Source organism: Erythrolamprus reginae, chromosome 4 (assembly GCF_031021105.1).
Source record: "Erythrolamprus reginae isolate rEryReg1 chromosome 4, rEryReg1.hap1, whole genome shotgun sequence".
Classification (NCBI taxonomy): domain Eukaryota; kingdom Metazoa; phylum Chordata; class Lepidosauria; order Squamata; family Dipsadidae; genus Erythrolamprus; species Erythrolamprus reginae.
This window is the reverse complement of record NC_091953.1, coordinates 119,542,481-119,567,429: the sequence shown is the minus strand read 5'-3', so window position 1 is coordinate 119,567,429 and position 24,949 is coordinate 119,542,481.

Here is a 24,949-nt window from a genome sequence, read left to right as displayed (position 1 = left end):
AAAAGTTTGGACAAAAAAATTCTCTCTCTCTCTCTTCCTCCCTTTCGCTCTATTTCTCTCCCTCTTTCTCTCTCTTCCTTCCTTCCTCTCTCTCTCCATCCCTCTTTCTCTCTTCCTTCCTTCCTCTCTTTTTTGCTCTCTTTCTATCTCTCCCTCCTTCCCTGCCTCTCTTTTTCTCTCCCTCTTGCTTTCTCTCTCTCTCTTGCTTTCTTTCTCTCTCTCTCTTTCTGAGCTTCGCGGCACACCTGACCATGTCTCGCGGCACACTAGTGTGCCGCGGCACACTGGTTGAAAAACACTGTTCTAGTCTATCCTCTTACTCAAGCAAGAAACCATTTCAGACAAACGATTGTCCAACCTCTTTGTGTGTTCTGTATACCAATTGGTTGGTCTCTCTTCCTGTTAGGAGATGGTCAAAAGGCAAGGCACATTATTTTTGTGACATTAATATTTACAGAAGTAAAAATGCAACAGTGATGCAACTATCTCTTAATGACAGACACATACATTCCCTGGTGTATGTAGAAGTCTATCTCAAGCTTTAGAAGGAAAGAGTGAATGCAGATTGCCCGACATTTTCTGCATTCATTTTTTGGATGGCTCAAACTGATTAATGATTGGTCCTTTGTGAGTTTTAGAGCTGCAAGCATATGGACATCATGCTGATTATGTTTTTGATATGTAGATGCTGAAAACAAGTTGGGGAATCACCAACTGATTTTCAAATGATTCGGCATAATTTGCAAATGTGAGATCAGTGGGATGTTACAACAAATATCATATAAATGGTCCAAGGTTATTTTAAATATGGCATGTGAAAGGAGACCCAATATCTGATGAGATAGAGGCAACATAAATAACCTTTTAAATGCTCTTGCTCTCTCCCTCTCTCCCTCTCTCTATGTTTTAATCACAGCAGAATACTTTTCCTTCTATCATAAATGTACATCTTCAAAGGCTTTATTTCAAAACATATCATGTTAAGCAATGCATAGAAAAGAAAAGGGTAGATATGAGTAGGATTCCCTGCAAATCACTAGTGATCCAGCCTGCTTTATATTCTTTCTTCTTCTTTTTTAGAAATATTGGCAGCAAGTTTAAAAAACATTCCTTTACTTTGAAAGAAACATGAAAAAAAGAGAGCAAGTTCAAGATATTTTCATGAAAGGGTTCAATTAATTTCTGCATTTCTGCCTGAATATTGAGTGTCTGGGTACTATTGGCCGAGTTAATTGTATGTGTATGCACAGTTTGCAAATTTGCAGTGGATTATATTCAAACCCACAATCCGATTTACATTTTTAATCCCCAATTTCCAATTTTTACAAGTCTCAGTAAGAAATTGGCTAGTACTGAGATGTACAGATGCAATGGCATTACTTTGCCTGCAACAGCATTGAAGACGGTGATATCCAAATATTTTATGTGTAGATACTACAATTTTGTTATAGTATTCAAGGGGGGGGGGACGTATTTCCTAATAAATAGCTGAGTTTATCCACTTTATGGAGGAAAAACACAAATGTTTTCCTTTTTTTCATGTATTTATTTATTTATTTTATTTATTTAATTGGATTTATATGCCGCCCCTCTCCAAGGACTCGGGGCGGCTCACAGCATGTACAGAAAAACAGGAAACAATAATAACAATCCAATTATACCTTAAAAAACAATCTTAAAATTCTAATTAAAAACTATCAATATCATTCATTCAGCAGTCAAACTAAGCATTCATTGGTCAGTGGGGAAGGTCTAAGGAACCCCAGGCCTAGCGGCAAAGATGAGTTTTTAAACTTTTTTGGAAGGCAAGGAGGGTGGGGGCAGTACGAATCTCTGGGGGGAGCTGATTCCAGAGGACCGGGCCCCCCACAGAGAAGGCTCTTCCCCTAGGTCCCACCAGCCGACATTGTTTGGTCGACGGGACCCTAAGGAGACCAACTCTGTGGGACCTCACCTCACCACTGTTTCCATCCACTGTTTCTTGTATTGTTTTCTGGTGCTTGGGAAAGTAGTTTGATCTTCTCATCAACGTAAGAGCCCCTCAAATATTGAAACACCACTATCATGTCTCCGCTAATCCTTTTTCCCCCCACTAGAGTAGGCATGCATTACTAAAAGGAAAGGATACGGTATATTATTTTAAGAATCTCAGTTCATTTTTCAGAAGTTTGGAGGTCTTTTATTTATTTATTTCTAAATATGTTATGCATATTTGAAACACCACAATCAACTTTTCTTTGCTTTTTAAAAAGTTATTTTTCCTCCCACTGTCACTGGAAACTGACAAGATACTATAATGGAATTCAGGAAGGTGGGGGGGAAACGTATGTTATAATAAGCAAGGAGATTGGGTTATTTCTAATTCAACATTTCTATCTTTCTCGTACCAATAATCTGCTTTATGGGCTTGCGTGGGGAAAAAAAAGCAAGTTCAGTCTTGCAATAAATATTATTTGAGTCATTTAAATGCAATGGAATTCATATAATTGTGCAGAGCTTTCTAAGTCAGTCACTTTAGTTAGCCATTTCTGTCAACATTAAAAATATCCTTCAGGGCAAAAGCTAAATGTCAGCATTAACTAAAGCTCCATTTCTGCTCTAATTGTAAGCAATCACTTAGGATTCAGCCTAATGGACTTTCTGACATGTGGACCAATAGTGAACTATCTTCAACCCATTCTGCTTTTCCTTCTGGTTTCTGTGGCTGAGTAAATTAAATGTGAACCTACATTACTGTTATTTCTTCAACGATATTCTATTCTGTTCTATTCCATTCCATTCTATTTCTATTCTAATATCTGGAGTATGTAATTCTTTGAAAGTGTGACCAATGTATTGCAATGCCTGCTTTTCTCTGTGGATTATTTTATTTGTTTATTTATTAGATTTGTATGCCGCCCCTCTCCGAAGACTCGGGGCGGCTCACAACAGTAATAAGAAACAGTGTAACAATGGGACAAATCTAATAATAAAATATATATAAAAACCCCAACAATTAAAAACCATACAGCACATATATACCAAACATGAAATATAAAAAGGACAAGGAGGGTGGGGGCCGTTCTAATCTCTGGGGGGAGTTGGTTCCAGAGGGTCGGGGCCGCCACAGCGAAGGCTCTTCCCCTGGGGCCCGCCAAACGACAGTTTGGTCACAGGACCCGGAGAAGGCCAACTCTGTGGGACCTTATCAGTCGCTGGGATTCGTGCTGTAGAAGGCGGTTCCGGAGGTATTCTGGTCCAATGCCATGTAGGGCTTTAAAGGTCATTACCAACACTTTGAATTGTGACCGGAAACTGATCGGCAGCCAGTGCAGACCACGGAGTGTTGTAGAAACGTGGGTGAATCTGGGAAGCCCCACAATAGCTCTCGCGGCCGCATTCTGCACAATCTGAAGTTTCCGAACACTTTTCAAAGGTAGCCCCATGTAGAGAGCGTTGCAGTAATCGAACCTCGAGGTGATGAGGGCATGAGCGACTGTGAGCAATGACTCCCTGTCCAAATAGGGCCGAAACTGTTGCACCAGGCGAACCTGGGCAAACGCCCTCCTCGCCACAGCCAAAAGATGATGTTCCAATGTTAGATGTGGATCGAGGAGGATGCCCAAGTTGCGAACTCTCTCTGGGGGGGTCAATAATTTCCCCCCCCCAAGGGTAATGGATGGACAGATGGAATTGTCCTTGGGAGGCAAAACCCACAGCCACTCTGTCTTGTCTGGATTGAGTTTGAGCTTATTTATTTAAAACATGCTTGTAAGACCCAGGGATGGGAATAGGGATGGAAAATAAAATCTTTGCCGTTTGTTATTCATATTAAATATTCAGCAGAGCAGAGACGGGGAGGCTTGTATAGGTGTTAATCTGATAGTTCAGGTAAATTTTATCTTAATAAAATACCATACCATACCATGCCATACCATGCCATACCATACCATACCCTACCCTACAATGCCCTACCCTACCCTACCCTACCCTACCCTACCATACCATACCCTACCCTACCATACCATACCATATCATATCATACTATACCAATGAACCAAAACCATGAAAGAACCTGCAAGGTAAGATCTGGGATAATCATTGGCACCTAGTTAGGGTTGGGGAAAGCTACATTCAGAGTAAACCTGAATTTTCAGCCTTTATACTCCAAAATACAGTATGTGGAGGATTATAGTAACAGCCTTTATTTCTCTTTTATGTTAATGATATTTAATTAATGATATACAGCAATTTAAAAATCTTCAGTGGAATTTACTTAGATAAATTCAGATACCAAGGGCTGGGAAAATTCCAAAAGGCAGTGAATTTAAAGGCTTGACAATCTTAAGACAAACACACCCAAATATTTCATGATTCTTAAAATGCCTTTCTCCAAAAAGATGAAAATATTAAGGACTGCTATAACGGAAAGTCTATAATTTTTTTTTAAAAAAAATCTTCTAAGACACAACCCTTTTTTGTGATATTGTATTTATAACAGTTCATTTAACGACCCTTTGGAGTTACGACGACACTGAAAAAAAAGCATCTTATGGCCATTTTTCTTACTTATGACCTTCGCCACATCCTCATGGTCTTGTATTTATGACAGTTGCAGATTCCTAGGGTTAAGTGATCCCCTTTTGCGACCTTCTGACAAGTAAAGTCAACAGGGAAGCCAGTTTCAATTAATAATCATGTGACAACCACAGTGAATAGCTTAACAACGGTGGCAAGTCATAAAATGGGGTGAATTCACTTAATAACTGTCCCACTTAGACATAAATGTTAGGGTTCAATTGTACGTCTAGGACTTCCTCTATGGCGACTAGTATAATAGCAAATCAAAACATAAGCACTTACAAACGACTGCATTCCGTCTTCTTGATTGCAAAAAATATTGATTCATTATGGAGAAATTTTTATTTTCTTCTTTGAGCAATTTCTAAAATATTAGTAATACCCCGACAAATCTAACCATTATTAGTAAAACCATGGAAAGCGCTGAATTATCAAAAATAACAATGGAAATACAAAACAAAAACGATTCAGAGTTCTAAAAGGCCTGGGAGAAATGGTACAGATGGTTATCTAACTTTAAAAACGATAAAACAAAAACCAAACAAAATTTCTCAACATAAATTAAAAGAAAGATATACACAACAGAAATTCTGACCAAAATCAATACAATCCCTGTCTGAGTTCAATCCACTCGATAATTACTAACAGCTTACCAATATCATAACTCACAAATATCTCCTACTCATAAAACCAACAAACATAACCAAACTAAGTCGTCACAATACATATTCCTGCTAGCCTGCAGGTATTACCCCACTTCCTTTTTCTCTTTCTTTTCTTTCATATCTCACTCCTAAACTACTTTTCTTTCCTACGTTACTCCTAAACTACTATATTTTATAGATATAAGATTATGTAAATACGAATATTGAATATAAAATAATTATCTATAGACAAATGTTTGAAATGAATATACAATATATATATGCTACTGTATAAAAAGATTGTTTGTCCCATCCCCTTCATATTTCTCTTTTTGTACTCCCCTTCCCCATTCTTAATAAATTAATAAAGTATATTTTTAATAAAAGTAAAAAAAATAAAAAAAAAATAAAAAAAAATTAGTAACCATTCGATGTCACTGGCTAAGTGCATGAATTAAGCAGGTAAGGTTAATTTGCAGCTGTGCGTGTTTTTGATGCCCTGCTGTTATTACTTAGTGCTTCTACCTCCCTTTTTTTTCCTGAATATACTTTGAATATCCAATGTGAACTTTTTCTTTGTTTTTTGAGTTTATTAGCTAGCCATTTACTGGGTTTATTTGCATTTTCAAAGTTGTATTGATTACTACTTTTAATTTGTTGGGCTAGTTTCTCTTTATCTAACAGACTTATTTGATGTTTAATCCAAGACATCTTTTGTTTTAGATCTTTCTTTTGCGGTTGTTTTTGCAGTTTTTCTTCTAATATTTTATATCTCTTTCTAAGTTTCCATTTTTTTCCTGTTTTTTAATGTTCTTTAGCCATGTATAAAATCGCAATTCCCCTTATTATGGCTTTAGCTGTATCTCCCAAAGATTTTGTAAATTGGTGTGCTCTTAACATTTTCTTGGAAAAAGAATTTAGTTTCTGATTGAAGTTTTTGTTTAAAGTTTTCATGATTTAAGATCGATTTTTGGAGTGTCCATCTATGGCACAGTTTTTGTCCTTTCCAAGTTATCTTTAAAGCATTGTGATCGGAGATAAGGTTGGATTCTATCTCAATTGTCTCTATATTTTTGTATTTTTTTTTAATAATAAATTTTTATTGGTTTTTTAATAGTTTACATACAACAGACATATAACAGTGCACAGTGCATGTGCCCATCACCTAACAACAACACACACCCCATCACCCCCACCACCCATACAAGAGGATTCAAAAAAATTTAATTGTTTATCTATTATTCCTTGGCTCTATCTTGTTCTAGTATTACTAAAAGAGTGATTGCAATTTATTTCTATATATTTCTATATATTTTTTTTTGTATTGAGTTCAGTTGTTGACCAGAACATGTCTAATCTTGACCATGATTGGTGTCTATCTGAATAATAGGTGAATTTTTTGGTTTCTAAATTCCTTTCCCTTCAGCTGAACTTTTTCTTGAGTGGATCGATCCCACTCTCTTCTATTGCAGTCCTGAGCTTATTCATTGAAAAATGTAGACTGAATGCAGGGCCAATGATGTTTTATAGTTCACGATTCTTAGCATTGTGCCTTTCCATTGCCTCAATCTTAAAAGCCAGCCTGATTCATACAGCCGTCCTTAATAGCACCAGCAGTCTAACGTTTGACAAGAGGCAAAGGCTATTCAGTAAGAATTTTTCCTTCTTACTCTTTATGTTTCAAAGAACATTTTCTTGATGTGTTTCAGAGAAACGATCATTCAGCTGATCATCATCTTTCAAATGCTTGCTGGCCGCTTCCTCTCTTCCTCTCCACATGTGTGCTTAAGAACTCACAATTATTAACTGTAAAAAGAGTATTTTTGTGCTTTTATATATGTCTATGTATTTTAACTCAAAACTGATACAAAGAGGAACATCCAACATCTGAAAGGAGCGGTGCTTGATAGGATAGCATGGACAGACTTGCCTGTAAAGTCATCAAGACATGAGTGAATGTATAAAAGCAACTCGGACATGAGTGAATGGATAAAAATGACAACAATATATTTTAGTAAATTTGTACGTTTTCATATCTCCCTTTTTTAAATAGCTTTGCAGGTAGCCCTCAATTTACAACCACAACTGAGCCCAACATTTAGGTTGCTAAGTGAAAAAAAAAGTTTTGCCCCATTTTATGACTTTTCTCATTTTTTAAGTGAATCACTGCAGTTCTTAAATTAGCGAACGGCTGTTAAGTGAATCGGGTTTCCCCGTTGACTTTTGCTTGCCAGAAGGTCGTAAAATGGAACTGCATGATTCTGGGACAATGCAATTGTGAGTCAGTTGCCAAACATCTGAATTTTGATCACATGGCCATGGGGATGCTGCAAAGGTCATTAGTGTGAAAAATGGTCATCAGTCACTTTTTCAGTTGTTGTAACTTTGAACGGTCACTAAATGAATAAGTCAAAGACTACTAGTGTTTTATACTGCTCAAAAAAAATAAAGGGAACACTCAAATAATAAGATCTCAATGAATGAAATATTCTCATTGAATAATATGTTCTGTAGAAAGTTGAATGTGCACACCAGAAATGCCCAGCCGGCGGTTTTTAAGCCGCCAGCTGAAATTGCCTACAGGGCGGGGGCGACGCTGAGCCAGCTCTTTTCAGAGCTCAGCACTTCCGGGTTTATTCGGAACCTGGAAGTTCGGCTTCTGGCAGCGCGCCAATGAGAGCGCGCTGCCGGCTTGCTCTGCCGGGTCCCAGATCGCCCTATTTGAAGGGCGATCCGGATGGGACCTCCATTGCCGCTTTTGCCCGTGAACAACGGAGGAGCGAACAGATGTTGCTGCCCGCTTGTTACGGACCACGTGGCAGGGGCCTATCGAGGCCTCAGGTCAGGCTTGTCGGGTCAGGGGCTTACGGGCCTCTGACCCTTTAAATTTTATAATCGCTTTAGGAGTGGTTGGCTTTAGGAGCGAGAGGGTGGGGTGGACTACTCTCGGGACGGGTGTGGGGGTGGAGAGATAGCGAGGCCTAGGGGGCCTCACCCGGTAGAAAAAAATTTCCTTAATTTATTTAAGTAAATTAAATTCATTTTGTAAAAAGCAGAAATAAAAATAAATTCATTTGGGGACGGGATCTTGTTGGCATCGGGGGTTAGCGGGCAGGCCTCTCCCCCCCTTAAGGGGAGTTAACACCCCCCACACACACACCACTTCCCCCCCTGCCCCCCTATTCTCCACCGGGGGGGTGTTTTACTAAGGTGGGCTGGTAAGGGCTAAAGAAGATAAGCCTCTTGTTTTGGGACAAAGGGATTTGGGCACTTCGAGGCAAGGGTGGCCTTTGTGCAGGGCAGTGGGATCAGGTACCGCACCTAGTGGTGCGATCTGGTCCCAGGGGCCCCCTGTTCGGGTGTCTTGGCCTGGGTTGTGGGGGCATCCAGGTTTTCCCTTTTAGTGGTTTCCCAAGGTTTCCAGAACCCCAAGACCTCCCTTCCGGGTGGCTGGGGGTGGGCAGGCCTGGTTTGGGCCTACTATTTTAAATTTACCCTTGGGATTTGGGAGGGATTGTCGGAATGGCTCCCAAGAGGCGTGCCCCTACCCAGGGCCCCCTGGGTCCTCGCCCTCGAAGGGCGAGGGTCCCTTCACTGCGGGCTAGGGAGGCCGGGGAGATAGTTCCTACCCCCCGTGCGTAGCCCCCTCCTGTCAACCAGGCCACTCCAGGCTCCGAGCCCATTATCTCGGCTCAATCCTTTTCTGCTTTACTAGATCGCCTGGACTGGATGGACGCCCGCTGGGAAGCCGCCTTCGGGGCACACAGCGGATCCAGGCCCTCGGCAGCATTGGGAGCCCCTCCTGTCAGCGGGAATGCGCAAGATCCAACTCTGGACCAGAGCGACCCGAGGGTACAGGATGCCAGTTCGGCGGCCGGGGCCCTCGGGGCCCCATTGGATGGCAGGGGTGAGGCAGTATCCATTGCACCCATATCGGTTGTACAGGGGTTATCCACCATAACCCCCCCGGTGGGGCCGGCCGGCATGGCTCCCCCTTTGGGGTCCAGCACGCCTACGGTATGCTCCCAAGTTTGGGGTGCGACCGTTCAACCGGCTTTGGTCCCGGCCGGGGCGCCAATGGTGAGCACAGGGTCCACCGCAGGGGGGAGCCAGGGTAGTATGTCTAACACACAGTGGCTCCAACCATTGCCCGGATCTTCGGGGCCAACCGGGTCATCGCTCAGCATGACTGGCAGTGTAGGGCCCCAGGTAGCTCCCGTTGGGGTGGCTGGGTCGATGACAGTGCCGGGTTTTTCTTCCCTTGCGACGGCCTTTTCTGTGGCAGGGACGGCCAGTAACAGTGTAGCCACCTCTACCGACCCCATGGCAGCCACCATGGGAGCGGTGCCTGTAGGCCTTCCATCAATCCCTTTGGGATATCATTTGCACCCCTCGATTAGGGATAAGATTTGGAGGGGAGAATATATCGACCTCTATACCCTGTTAAATAGGGAGGTTCCCAAGAAAGAGAGGGATGAGGAAGCTCAGACCGATCGGGCCAAAAAGGTCAAGGTCCCCAGAAGTTTCAGGTCTTGGCTGTACGCCTTTTTGACCTATGCCACCATTATAATACAAAAGGAACCAGGTAGGGCTACGGCGCTACTTAAATACATCGACCTCATTACCATGGCATACTTCGAGGTCAAGGGGGATGCCTGGCAGAACTACGATGAGGCATTCCGGATGAGGGTGGCTTTTGACCCTTCCCTCCCCTGGGATCGGGAAGTTCCCGACCTATGGTTTCAGGCGACCCGTAAGAGCGGATCAGGTCAGTGGACCGATAGCAGTCATCTAATGGAGGAGGAGCCGGCTGCACCCCGCGCTGCTGCGGGGCAGGGTGTTCGAACCACCCAGCTTTGTTTTGAGTACAGTGCCAAGGGCTCTTGCGCACGCTCCTCCTGCAAGTTCCGGCATGCTTGCGGTAAGTGTGGGGGTTCCCATGCCACCCACACGTGCACACGTTCCGGTAGGAACAAGAACAATAGGGACAAAAATGAATCAGCCAGTCCTGCGACGCAAGAGCCCCAGTCCGGTCAAGCTTGAGCGCTTGGCCGAACTCCTGAAAGGGTATCACCCACCAGAGAGGGCAGCTGCTATCCTTCGGGGCTTTCGTGAGGGCTTTAGGATCCTTTATCAGGGTCCACGTAAGGCCTTTATGTCAAAGAATTTGAAGTCAGTTTTGGGTAATGACGATTTAGTTAGAGCTAAGATTAAGAAAGAGGTAGACGAAGGGAGGGTCCTGGGCCCCTTCCCCCCCCGTGCCTAATAGAAGGGTCCCCCCTCGGGGTGGTGCCCAAGAAAGCCCTAGGGGAATATCGGCCTATTCACCCCGTAGAAAGGTAACCCTCAAACAACTTCAGGAGCTCACAGGGCTGCTTAACTTCGCATGCCAGGTAATTGCTCCCGGTAGGGCGTTTTTACGCAGACTGTATTCCTCCATGCAGGGATTAAGCTCGCCCCATCATCGTGTGCGGCTCAATGCAGGGGCCAGAGAAGACTTGCGGGTATGGCAGACATTCCTGGCCTGATTTAACGGGATTTCCTTCTGGCGGCGAGATTTGCTTCTCCAAGCAGACTTGCCATTGCACCCCGATACCTCGGGTTTCCTTGGCTTTGGGGTGATGCTAGGAGGAAGGTGGCGCCATTCACCGTGGCCAGCCGAATGGGCGGCAGCAGGAATTTGGAGGGATCTCACATTCCTAGAATTTTTCCTTTAGTGGTAGCGGTGGAACTCTGGGGAGGTCAGCTCTCCAACCGGATGGTTCATTTCTGGTGTGACAACTTGGCGGCAGTCCACGTGGTGAATTCGTTGTCCTCAAAAAACGAAAGGGTAATGCACCTGGTGCGTTTTTTCATCAGTAGAGCTTTGAGTCTAAATGCATTGTTTATGGCACGCCATGTGCCTGGATTGGAGAATGGTGCTGCTGATGCTTTCTCCCGTGGACAGCTGGCCAAGTTCCGGGCATTGGCGCCCAGGGCACAGAGCACACCAGACCAGATGCCAGGACATTTAGGGAGCCTGGCGGGGCTACAGAACCAGGGAGGCAGGAGGCAGATCGGGCCATTGGGCTGTCAATAGCTCCAAGCACCCGGGCTGCATACCGCAGGGCAGGTAAGGAATTTTCGGAGTTCAGGGCTAGCAAGGGTTACAGGCAGGCTTGGCCATACCAGTTGACCAGTTGTTGGAGCACTGGGTGCTGTTACAACAGCGTGGTCTGACTGTCAAAACCATTAAGGGTAAGTTGGCGGGTCTAGCATTCATCGCCAAGGCTCAAGGGTTTCCTGGCACGTGTAGTGATTTCCGGGTTAGGAGAATGTTAGAAGGGGCTCCCTTAACTAAATACCAATTCTGGGCCGTTACAACCCGGGCCCTTGAACAAGTTGGTGCTGACCCCTCCAGGTTCGACACACATTCGTTTCGGATAGGCGCTGCTACCGCGGCCGCCACTGCTGGTTTCGCGGTTCACCACATTATGGCCATCGGCCGTTGGAGGTCTGCGGCCTTCCGTTCATACGTTAGGCTTCCCCCAATAGGGACCCGGGTATTGGCCGTTTTAATTGTTTGGTTTGTTGTTTCAGCCGTTGCTGTTTTCCGGCCCGTGGTTTGGCTCTTGGGCCACAGTTTCATGTTTTGGGCCGGCTATTTTGCTGCGAGGTCTCCTGTCGGATCGCAGCTTTCCCTGGGCACCAGGATGGGCCGCAGGGGAAAGCGCTGGGAGAGGCTCTGCCCCCTTTTTTTGAGCACTATCGGTCCGGGAGAGCCCCCGAGTTGCTGGTTCCACCTCCGGGGCAATGACCTCGGTGTTTTGAGTGGCTTGGCAGTGAGCATCCAGGCTCGCGAAGATCTGCAGGCCATCACCACTGCATATCCAGGCGCACGCATAGTGTGGTCTGAGATTCTCCCCAGACTGGTCTGGCAGAATGCTATCTCACCTAAAGCTGTGAACAAGGCCAGGTTAAGGGTCTACCAGGCCATTGGAAGGGTGGTGGGGGAGTTGGGTGTGTGTGTAGTGAAGCATCCCCTTATAAAATTTGGAACCCCCTGACTCTACCAGGCCGACGGCATTCACCTCTCAGATGAGGGGAACGCCATTTTCCTGTCGGACCTGCAGAGGTGCCTCCAGGAACTAGTTTAGGAGGCTGGGTGGGGGTCGGGGGGGCCAAAATTGAGATCTGACCCCCCCCCCCTCCGTGGCAGGTTGGGGGCAGAAATGGGCAATTAGAAGCAACTGCGCATGCTCCTTTCGGGCATCCTTTAAGGGTGATGGACCGCCTCTCTCCAGGAACTAGAGGTTTGAGCAATGTCGGGGATTGGAGAGAGGATGTCCTTGGGAATCACCGGATCCAATCTCCCCCGGGGATTGGAGGGTGAATTCCTCCCACACGACGAAGGGGCGTGGTTTGATCCAGGTGAAGGTGGTACCTCCACCTGGTTCAGCAAGGAGTTCTTGCCCAATGTTGCCAAGGAATGTTATGGTAGGAATTTCCGCCCCGTTAGTTTGGCTCTGCAGATCCTTAGTCTGTTTTGAATTAAATATTCAAAGTTACGTATTTAAATTTATTTAAAGTCATTTAAATTTATGATAATTAATAAATGACCCTTAATCCACAATATATGTCTCAGCGTCTTTACTCCGCCTCTGGGGGGCAATGTGAAATTGATTGTCAATCAGTGTTGCTTCCTAAGTAGACAGTTTGATTTCACAGAAGTTTGATTTACTTGGAGTTATATTTTTTTGTTTAAGTGTTCTCTTGAATAAACCTCATGAATAAATAAATTCAGCTGTCCAAAGTGCTAATGGGGACAATAGAAAATAGAAATAAACTAGGTGTTTATAAAATATGACAAGTCAATGTGTTGTAACCTGATCATCTGCTGAGCATTAACCATGGAGATTAGGGAAATTAGCTACTCAGATAAATATATTTTGCTTGATTTACATTGACAGGGCTGGTGAATTGCTTTAAAATGCCTTCTATTTAGGACCTGTATACTGCACGAGTCAAAATAGTTAGAAAATGTGAAAACAGTACTGGTCCCTCGCATCCTGGACATAAATTGTTTCAACTCCTGCATGCATAGAAGCCAAATCTCATGCAGGTGTGCATTGAGGGTGCACAGCTGCACAGGCATCTGGGATTTGCCCACCGGAGCCACGCATCTCGGCGCACTAGCTGCTGCCTGCCACTGGTTGTATCTCATGTTCCTTGACAAATGTATCTTTTCTTTTATGTACACTGAGAGCATATGCGCCAAAGACAAATGCTTGTGTGTCCAATCACACATGGCCAATAAAGAATTCTATTATTTTCTATTTTGTCAGTGCCATTGTAAACTTATATGGTCACTAAACAAACTGTTGTAAGTTGAAGACCATCTGTATCTTGCCTTTGTCCTTTGATGCCATTGCAATAATAGCACATAGATGAAAAAGAATAGCATTTTATAAAACATAACTACATAAAAGTTTTGGAGGTATGTTGTCTTCTGGACACAGCAGGGTGTTCAAGATTGAATGAACATACTTTGGGAAATGAACTAACACACTTTAAAAAACAAAATAAAACAAAACAAAAAGCTTGCCTAAATATGTCAGCAACTCTACAGTGTTGTCGTTTTCCTTCCTTGTTAGGCATAAAACAAAGATACATTGTGATGGCATTTGAGTTTGCCTTCTGTTACTGGGGAACAACACATTTTCCCACTCAGATAGTGGCTTGGTGAGTTTTGCTCTTAAAATCCTGGATATGAGTCCCCGTATATTCAGCCCTGTCGATGGAGCTGAATTTCAATTGTCACCTTTCCGTTCTCAATTTCATAACCTACAAGCTAGGTAAGTATTATTGGAACAGAGTGGAATGGGATCATAGCAAGCCTACCAAGTTAAATTGTTAGGAGCCAAATGTCCCTTAGCAATTCAGCTGGAGATCCTATCACATATATGTTTAGCTTGCTCGCTGCAAAGCTTGCTAAGAACTTGTTCTGAGTCATTCTGAATGTTTCCTTGGTCTTTTTATTAAATTTACCCGAGCTAATAAATATAGTGAAGGAAGGGAAGACAGAGTGTACAGACTCACAGTGAAGGGCTCCACTTAACTTTTCCTTACTGGTACCAGGATCCCAAGGCCAGCATGGGCGCGCATGCCCCAAAATGTGTAAATGCACCCCGTGTCAGATTCTGCTTCTGTGCATGTGCCCAAAGCGAAATGTGCCCAAAGCGAAATCTCGCATGTGCAGAAGCAAAAAAAGGATGAAAATTGCTAAAGAAGTGAGTGGGGAGACAAGAAGTGGAACTGGAAAAGGTGCAAAAAAGGACAACAACAATGATCAAGGAAATGGAGCACCTCCCTTATGATACTAGGTTGCAACGCCTTGGTCTCTTCAGCCTTGAAAGACGGCGTTTAAGGGGGGACTTGATCGAAGTGCATACCATTTATGTAAGATTTTTCTTCTCATCTCTCTAACTCTCATATTTTTAATCTTGTATATATTTTCTATTATTTCATTCATTTCTCTTTCATCTATTTGTAAATCATACTGCCAACATCTTGTTAAACTTTTTGTTACTTCTTCTTCCATTTGTAATAGCATTCTATATATACTACCGGCTTGTGCTTTACTTTCGTTTATCTTCTCGCTTATTATTTTTTCTACACTATTTTCTTCCCGTAAGAAGGCTTCTTTATTCTCCCTTTTGTTTAAGTATGTACATATTGCATTAATCTGCAACCATTTCTGTTTACCAATCCACCATTCCAATCTAGTTCTACTAACTCTTCCATCTTTCTCATATAATTGCTCAATTCTCGTTATTCCTTTACTATTTAATATTTTAATAATTCTACTTAGATTAACGTCATCCCCTATATTCAATACATGTAACGTTGATAGCCTGGATACCTTTATTCCACTTGTCCTCTGCCATTTAAGCCATATTTCTAAACCTGCTTTAAAAGGATCACTTAAGGTACTGGTTTCAATTCTACTCCAATTTTTAAATAATAGTTCTTTATTGTTTATATTATTAATTTCTTTTTCTATTCGTACCCATTTCTTTTCCCCCCATAACTGTAGCTCCATTAACCTTTCCATTTGAAATGCATTTCTATATAATACTAGACTTGGGCTGCCCCACCCGCCCTCTTTCTCTTGTGCATTCTGCCAATGTTTCCTTATTCTGGGTTTTTTATCTCCTTCAATCCAAAAATTTAGTCTGTTATCCCATTCTTTTAATTTTGCCTCAGGAAAACTACCAGGTAGAACCTGAAACAAATACATCATTTTTGGTATTATCATCATCTTAAGAGCCCTAATCTTAGCCATTCTTCCTAACTTTTTACCCTTCCAATTTTTAATCTGCTTCTGGATTTTTTTCCATATTAGGTTATAATTGACCGTTGCTATTTTTATTGGATTTTTGAATAACCAAATTCCCAAATATTTCATTTTTTTACAACCTAGTTTCAGTTTTGAAGTTTTTTGAATTTCGATTTGCTCTTTAGGGCCTGTATTTAAACATATGTTTAAACTTCCAGAAGAGGTTGTGACAGCTGCCAGCCTTGATAGCTTCAAGGCAGGATTAGAAAGATTAATGGATGCCAAGTGTATCGGTGGTTACTGAAGGGGATGTCCATATGCCGCCTCTATGTTGGTTGAGGCAGGCAGGATTCCCTTGAGTACCATTTGTTGGGGGTCGAGGGAAAGGGAGGGTTTTGCCTTCTCTTTCTGCTCAAGATCCCCAAGGACAATTGGTGGGCCACTGTGTGACACAGAATGCTGGACCCGATGGGCTTTGGCCTGATTCAGCATGGCTCTTCTTATGTTCTTATGTTCTTGAGTGGGGGTAACCTGGCAAAATGCATATATTGTGAGCAGTAATGGCCCCCACGCAGTACAAATGGGATCAACGATCCGGTAGGACTTTTTGGTGGGTTCTGGAGCCCAGCATAGCATGTGTGCCCCCGACACATGTGTGAATGCCCCCATGCACCTGAAACAAAATCTCGCGTGAAAACCTGGTCTTGTATGGTGGAAGCAAATCAATTTCAGCTAATACAAACATGGAAATGTAAATGAATATGCTTGAGCGATCTGTATTTACAGTAATTATGCTGAATAATAAAGATGAGCATTTGAGAAACAATTTGGGATACTAATAATGTTTTTATTATTATGCAAAGCAGGCAGATGAAGTAGCTTTGTGTCTTGAAGAGAAAAGCCATTAGCTCTTACAAGTATTCAGTGAGAGTACTTCTTCCTTGCCTGCATACTAAGGAACTCTAAATCCTTATGTTTGGCTGATTTTCAACTGTTTTGGGAAATCGTTCTCGCCGTGAACACACTTAAAATTATTTTTGCTATATCTCATCGGTTCCTGAGTCATGAAAACAATAAAAATATTTAATCAAAAATGCACTTGTAGATTTTAATAACCACTCTATAAATAACAGAGGAAGCATACATTTTTTTTCTTCTCCAGTATTTGTGGAATTAATCTTCTGTACTTTTTCTAACTGCATGGCTATTACTCTAATGCTATTCTTGGTTGTTATTTTTTCCCCCCTTGTTCTAAATTATAATCATTTGCCCTCCTGTGATGCTTAAAGGCTCAAAGACGTTGAGGTAGAATTAATGGATTATAGAAAATGAATGAATTGTGACTTTTCAAATGTATCTGCTGGTTGCAATTAGTTTGTGTTGCATTAGACACGGCATTACTTCAATCTAAGAGAGATATTTTAATGACTTTTATTTTGTTATTCTGTTTTTATTATTTTTGTAAGTAAGACAAGGGGTCAAACATCTATTCTGGATTCCTTCTCTTATTTTCGCCGGAACAGCCACCTTGTGAGGATGGTTTGGCTGAAGGAAAGTGATTGGTTCACTTCGCCAGCTTTCATGACTAAGCTGGGACTAAAACTTCCCCTCTTCTGGTTTCTAGCTTGGTGCTTTAACCAATTTTGTATTTAAATTTGATCATGAAAACAATTGTCTTTAAAAAAGCAGTGAATTAATATCGTGGAGTTTTTCCTTCGGCTAACCATATAGAAACATAGAAGACTGACGGCAGAAAAAGACCTCATGGTCCATCTAGTCTGCCTTTATACTATTTTCTGTATTTTATCTTAGGATGGACCTATGTTTATCCCAGGCATGTTTAAATTCAGTTACTGTGGATTTACCAACCACGTCTGCTGGAAGTTTGTTCCAAGCATCTACTACTCTTTCAGTAAAATAATATTTTCTCATGTTGCTTTTGATCTTTCCCCCAACTAACTTCAGATTGTGTCCCCTTGTTCTTGTGTTCACTTTCCTATTAAAAACATGTCCTATTAAAAAAATATGTCAGTATTTCAAAGTATTTACTGTTGTTGTTAGTTGCAAAGTCACATCCGACCCATCACAACTTTTCTCCAGGTCTTCCTGTTCTCTATCATCCTCTGGAGTCCATTTATGTCAGTGACTCCACCCACCCAGCCATCTCATTCTCTCTTGTCCCCTTCTTCTTTTGCCCTCAATCATTCCCAGCATTAGGCTCTTCTCCAGTGAGTCCTTTTTTCCCATTAGGTGGCCAAAGTATTTGAATATCATCTTCAGGATCTGGCCTTCTAAAGAGCAATCAGGGCAGATCTCCTTTAGGGCTGACCGGTTTAATCGCCTTGCAGTCCAAGGGATTCACAATAGTCTTCTCCAGCACCATAGTTGCAAGGTGCTCATTGCCATAATTCTTTGCCACTCAGCCTTTCTTATGATCCAAATTTCACAGCCAAAAGTATTTATTACTGAATCACTTAATCTTCCCTAGGTAGTAGTAGTAGTAGTAGTAGTAGTAGTAGTAGTAGTAGTAGTAATAATAATAATAATAATCATCATCATCATCATCATCATCATATCATAAGCCCGAAAAAATGGTCGAAAATGAGCAAACCAAACTACTGTGGGACTTCCGACTTCAGACTGACCGAGTTCTGAAGCATAACACACCAGACATCCTGATTGTGGAGAAAAAGAAAGTATGGATCATCGACATCGCAATCCCAGGAGACAGCAGAATTGAGGAGAAGCATCTAGAGAAATTAGTGAAATACGAAGATCTAAAAATCAAGCTGCAACAACTCTGGCATAAGCCAGTGAAAGTGGTCCCAGTGGTACTTGGCACGCTGGGCGCAATGCCAAAGGATCTCAGCGGACATTTGAAAACCATCAGAATTGACAAAATCTCCATCTGTCAATTGCAAAAGGCTGCTTTACTGGGATCGGCAAACATAATTCGCCGCTACATCACGCAGTCCTAGGTGCTTGGGAAGCGCCCGACTGGTGATGAAATACGAAATCCAGCATAGTGATCTCGTTTGCTGTGTTGTACTGACATAATAATAATAATAATAATAATAATAATAATAATAATAATAATAATAATAATAATTTATTAGATTTGTATGCCACCCCTCTCCGAAGACTCGGGGAGGCTCACAACAACAACAAACACAGTAACAACGATACAAATCCAATTAATAAAAAATAGAATTAAAGCCCCTTAATATTAAAAACAATCAATACGACAGTCATACCATTCTCAAGTGCTATAGTCAGAAGAGAGGAAGGCATTAATCCCCCCATGCCTGGCGACATAGGTGAGTCTTTAACATCTTGCAGAAGACGAGGAGGGTGGGAGCAATTCGACTCTCTGGGGGGAGTTAATTCCAGAGGGCCGGGGCCGCCACAGAGAAGGCTCTTCCCCTGGATCCCACCAGCCAAATTGTTTAGTCAACTGATACTTTGTAATGGTAACCTTTACCTCATTTAATTAAGTGGGGTCCTTGGTGCTCTCTGAGCTTGTCTGTTTTCTTGCAGACGTTTCATTAACCAAACTAGGGAACATCATCAGTGCTAGTCTGTGCTCATTTAATTCATCAAATCAAAACATTGATAGAATTGAACGGGGCCAAACACGGGCTACAAAAATTGTGGAAGGTCTTAAGCATAAAACTTATCAGGAAAGACTTAATTAACTCAATCTGTATAGTCTGGAGGACAGAAGGGAAAGGAGGGAAATGATCGAAACATTTAAATATGTGAAAGGGTTAAATCAGGTTCAGGAGGGAAGTGTTTTTAATAGGAAAGTGAACACAAGAACAAGGGGACACAATCTGAAGTTAGTTGGAGGAAAGATCAGAATCAACGTGAGAAAATATTATTTTACTGAAAGAGTAGTAGATGCTTGGAACAAACTTCCAGCAGAGCTGGTTGGTAAATCCACAGTAACTGAATTGAAACATGCCTGGGATAAACACAGATCCATCCTAAGATAAAATACAGGAAATAGTATAAGGGCAGAGTAGATGGACCATGAGGTCTTTTTCTGCTGTCAATCTTCTATGTTTCCATATTTCTATCAAATCAATAAGGTATCAATATTAAATCTAAGCTTATTGTCTAAATCCATCTTGCGAACATCTACTGTGCTAACACCATTTTGCATAATCTCATTTATTTGTGGGATTTTGGAAAAGGTTATTCATGCAGGCTTTGTCCAGAAGATATTAATTATTAGGAAGAAGAAGAAAAATCACATAGGTGATTGGACTCTGTTATTGTCCATGTTTCTCCTGTTTTATTTAGCCTCCATTTATATTTTTAATGAGAACAAACCTGAAAAAATATAGTTTCCTAATACAGCAATAGTACTTAGATTTATTTATTTATTCTTTGTCCAATATACAATACATATGAAAGAGAATAGACATTAAGTAATATACATAAAGATAGAAAGTAAGAAAGAAGAGAAGTAGAAGGAAAGGAGAGAAAATATATGATATATGAGATAAGGAAAGACAATTGGACAGGGGACGATAGGCACATCAGTGCACTTATGTACGCCCCTTACTGGCCTCTTAGGAACCTGGAGAGGTCAATCGTGGAGAGTCTAAGGGAGAAGTGTTGGGGGTTAGGGGCTGACACCACTGAGTCCGGCAATGAGTTCCACGCTTCGACAACTCGATTGTTAAAGTCATATTTTTTACAGTCAAGTTTGGAGCGGTTCATATTAAGTTTGAATCTGTTGCGTGCTCTTGTGTTGTTGCTGTTGAAGCTGAAGTAGTCGTTGACCGGAAGGACGTTGCAGCATATGATCTTGTGGGCAATACTTAAATCGTGTTTTAGGCGCTGCAGTTCTAAGCTTTCAAGATCCAGGATAGTTAGTCTATTTTCGTAAGGTATTCTGTTTCGAGTGGAGGAGTGAAGGGCTCTTCTGATGAAATACCTTTGGACGTTTTCGAGAGTGTTGATGTCTGAGATGTGGTGTGGGTTCCAGACACATGAGCTGTATTCGAGAATGGGTCTGGCATAGGTTTTGTAGGCTCTAGTCAGTAGTGAGAGATTGCCAGAGCAGAAGCTACCACTTCACAGTGCTTTACAGCCTCAAGTGATTTACAGAGTCAGCACATTTCTCCCAAACATCTGGGTCCTCGTTTTACCAACCTGGGAAGCATAGAATGTTGAATCAACTTTGAACTAGTGAGGTTCAAACTGCCAAACCGCTGACAGACACCAGACAGCAGAAGTAGCCTGCAGCCCTGCAGCCTAAGCGCTGTGCCACCATGGATAATATTGGCAAATATTGCAACAATTTTCTTTCATCTTGAATGAACAATTTGTTATGCTCGGGTAGCAGTTTGCTACTGAAATGAAATGGCTTAAATTTATGATTGGATGTAAGTATTAAACATTTTCCCGAAAGGACAGAATCACTCTGTATGGATAAAATTCTGTTATTGCTTATAGCAGGGGAAATAAAGCACCCTTATGTATTATCATGATTACCCCTCTTTCCTTTTTTTCAACAATCACCAACTTAACCCCTTCATAACTATTATCTATTGCTTATTTTGACCCTATTTCTATCCTCCATATCACTGTGTTTCTTGTACAAATGCAGGGTTTGTGTGTGCGAGGCAGAGGGTTAAGGATGAGACTAGATTTATAATCCTAGGTCTTGAAAGCTTAGAATTTCGTTGTCTCAAACAAGACCTCAGCATTGCCCATAAAATTATATCATCATCATCATGATTATCATTATTATTATTATTAATTAGACTTGTATGCTGTCTCTCTCTCAACAACACACGAACACACAACAGATTCAAACTCAATGTAAACTGCTCCAAACTCGACTGCAAAAAAGTATGACTTTAGTAATCGAGTGGTTGACGCTTGGAACTCACTACCTGACTCTGTAGTGTCATCACCTAATCCCCAAAACTTTACCCTTAGACTGTCCACTGTTGACCTCTCCAGATTCCCAAGAGGTCAGTAAGGGGCGTACATAAGTGCACCAACGTGCTTCCCGCCCCCTGTCCTAATATCTCTTTTTGTCTTACTATCACTATATGAATATTACTATTTCTAATGTTCTTCTAATCTTTTTCATGTTTATTAATACAATTATTTCTCCACATATGTACTTAACAAAACAAATAAGTAAAATAAAAAATAAAATGAAGAAGGATGGGGAGAAGAAAAGCAGTTGGAAGTGGGAGGGGGGAGGATGGCTTGGGAATTCTAAAGCCTTTACAACTTCATCCCTGCAGGCTAAACTGCCAGTTGCTGTCAGTTATCAGTTATAAGACTTTCAAAAGGAGGCTGGTCTTCAACAGGTCTCCTGGACTCTGGTAAACTTTCCTTTTTTATAGCCAACTACCAGAAAGGTAAATGAAAGTAAGGGTGAGTTAGTTAGAGAGTGAGGGTAAGGTTTAGGGTGAGTTTTAGAGTGAGGGTTAATTTAGGATAGGTTTTAGATGGTAGCAGATGGACTAGGGAGGGAAGCTGAGAGTGAGTAAGAGAGAGAGAGAAGGGGGAGAGAAGGATTGGGAGGGGAAATATGTAGGCGATGAGGTAGAGAGGATGAGGAGGAGATGGACTTGTACAGGAGAGAGGGAGAGGGGAGGGGGTTGAGATGAAGGAAGGAAGAAGGAGAAGAAATGAGGGAAGGGCAGGGGGAATGGGGAGAGTGGGGAATATATGGTGGAGGAGGAAAGTGAAGGTAGGGATCTGAAATTAGGAGGGAATTGAGGAAATGGAGGGGGAAATGGAGAAGAGGGACTGGGGAAGGCAAGGGTTTCTGTGTATTGGGGGGGGGAGCAGGGGTGGGCTACTGCCCGGACTGGGGAGGGGGGCACAGTGGGTAAGTCAAAATGGAGCTCCACCCTAGAGCACCCAATTTGCACTGAAAGCTGTTGAAACAAAATGCAGGATGTCTTGTATAAGCCACATCCACAGTGTGATAGTAAAAATTTTGGTAGCCCTTCACTGGGGGGAAGAATGGAGAAAGTAGAGGAGTTGGAATGGGGAGGGGGAGGAGGAAGGGGAGGGGGAAGAGGAAAAGGGTGGCGCAGCAGGTAGAGTGCAGTACTGCAGGCCACTGAAGCTGACTGCTAGATCTACAGGTCAGCAGTTCAAATCTCACCCCTGGCTCAAGGTTGACTCAGCCTTCCATCCTAAAATGAGGACCCAGATTGTGGGGGCAATAGGCTGGCTCTGTTAAAAAGTGCTATTGCTAACATGTGGTACGCCGCCCTGAGTCTAAGGAAAAGGGTGGCATAAAATCTAATAAATAGAGGGGGATAGGGAAGCGGAAGGATGGGCTTATATCAGCTCGGGGATTCTAATGCCTTTATGATTTTATCTCTGCAGGCTAAAGTGTCAGCTGCTGTCAGTTGTCAGTTAAAAGAGTGAAGGCCTTCAAAAACGCGATTGGTCTTCCAAAAGGGCTCCTGGACTGTGGGAAACTTTTCTTCTTTTTATTACCAATTATCAGAGTGATAAAGGAGAATAAGAATGAGGATTAGCATTAAAGAGCGAGGGTAAGCTTTACTTTGAGGTTAAGAGGGTTAATTTAGGATGAGGGTGAAGGTTTTGATTAGGTTTAGATTTTGGGTGAGAGTGAGGATTGGAAGAAGGCAGGGGAGGCAGAGAATGAGTAAGAAAGATAGAGAGATGGATAGAAAGCACAACTGGGAGGAGGGGGGGATAAAGAGAGGATGGGGGACAGTGGATAGAGGGAGAGAGGGATATGGAGATGGAGGAATTAAGAATGGAGAAGGATAGGGAGGGGAAAGAGATGGTAAAGGAGAGGAGAGGGAGGGGGGATGGAAAGAGGAAAGAAGCTCTGTTTAGGTGAATGGAGGGTAGGGGATTGCAGTAAGTAGAAAGAGGGGAGAGGGAATTGTGTGTGTGTGTGTGTGTGTGTGTTTGTGCTTGCTAGGTGGAAGAAGAAGAAAAGTTGGAAGGGGAGGTGGGGAGGTGGAAGGATTGCCTTTCATTAACTTGGGAATTCTAATGGATTTATCAATTTATCCACGCAGGTAACTACCAGAATGAAGATGCCTTCAAAGAGGTGTGTTTGGCTGTCTGGATATTCTAACAAGGATGCACAAGGCATAGTATACTCTGGGCCCTTGACCAAAATTTTATTTACTCCTATCTGGGATAGGGGGGTGGAGTGGGAGAGAGAGAAAAGAAAACCCAACTAGCAAGAACAGCAGAATAAACTCGAGTAACCAAAGGGAAGACAGATGTTGCAGCCATACTGGGGAATGATGAGGAAGGAGGGGTAAAAGGAAGGGAAGGGAGGGGACAATGGACCTTGACCGAAGATCGCTAAACTCCTACTTGGGATGGACTCTTCCATTCAGCATGCAACTTTGGAAGGGACAAAAAAATAGAGCGGTGACGGAGGATGGGGACAACCACCTTAGCCAGCCAGATCAGCCGAATCAACCTGGCAATCAATGTGGTGACAGATGTTGTAGCCATGGGGATGGATGATGGGGAAGGAGGGGAAAGGAGAAGGAGAGGGATGGGAAGTGGGGAAGGGAGAGGGAAGTGGAAGGTAGATGGATGGGGATGGGGTGGAGGAGATGAAATCAACGGAGAAGAACTGTGTCTGGAGTGAAGGGGAGGATGGAGAGAGGAGTGGATGCGGGATAATGGGGAGGGCATGCAGAGGGGAAGGCAAGGGAGGGAACAATGATCAGAGTGAAGATCCCTTCCAAGTGGCACCTTTGTCTGGAGGTTCTACCAGGGGAGCGCAGCTATCGTATACCCTTGACCTATACTCCTATCTGGGATGGACTCTTCCACTAAGATGTAGCTTTGGAAGGGACAAAAAAAATGGAGCAGTGATGGAGGATGGGGACACCCACCTTAGCCAGCCAGATCAGCCGAATTAACGTGGCAATCAATGTGGTGACAGATATTGTAGCCATGGGAGGGGGGTGATAGGGATGGAAGGAACAGGAGAAGGAGACGGATGGGAAGTAGGGACGGGAGAGGGAAGTGGAAGGTAGATGGATGGGGATGGGATGGAGGAGGTGAAATCAAGGGGGTAGCAATGTGTCTGGAGTGAAGGGGAGAATGGAGAGAGGAGAGGATGCGGGATAATGGGGAAAGCAAGGGAGGGGACAATGGTAGGAATGAAGGTCCCTTCCAAGTGGCATCTTTGTCTGGAGGTTCTACCAGAGGAGCGCAGCTATCGTATACCCTTGACCTATACTCCTATCTGGGATGGACTCTTCCACTAAGATGTAGCTTTGGAAGGGACAAAAAAAATGGAGCGGTGATGGAGGATGGGGACACCCACCTTAGCCAGCCAGATCAGCCGAATCAACCTGGCAATCAATGTGGTGACAGATGTTGTAGCCATGGTGGTGGGGAAGGGATGGAAGGGTGGGGGGGAGGAGAGGGA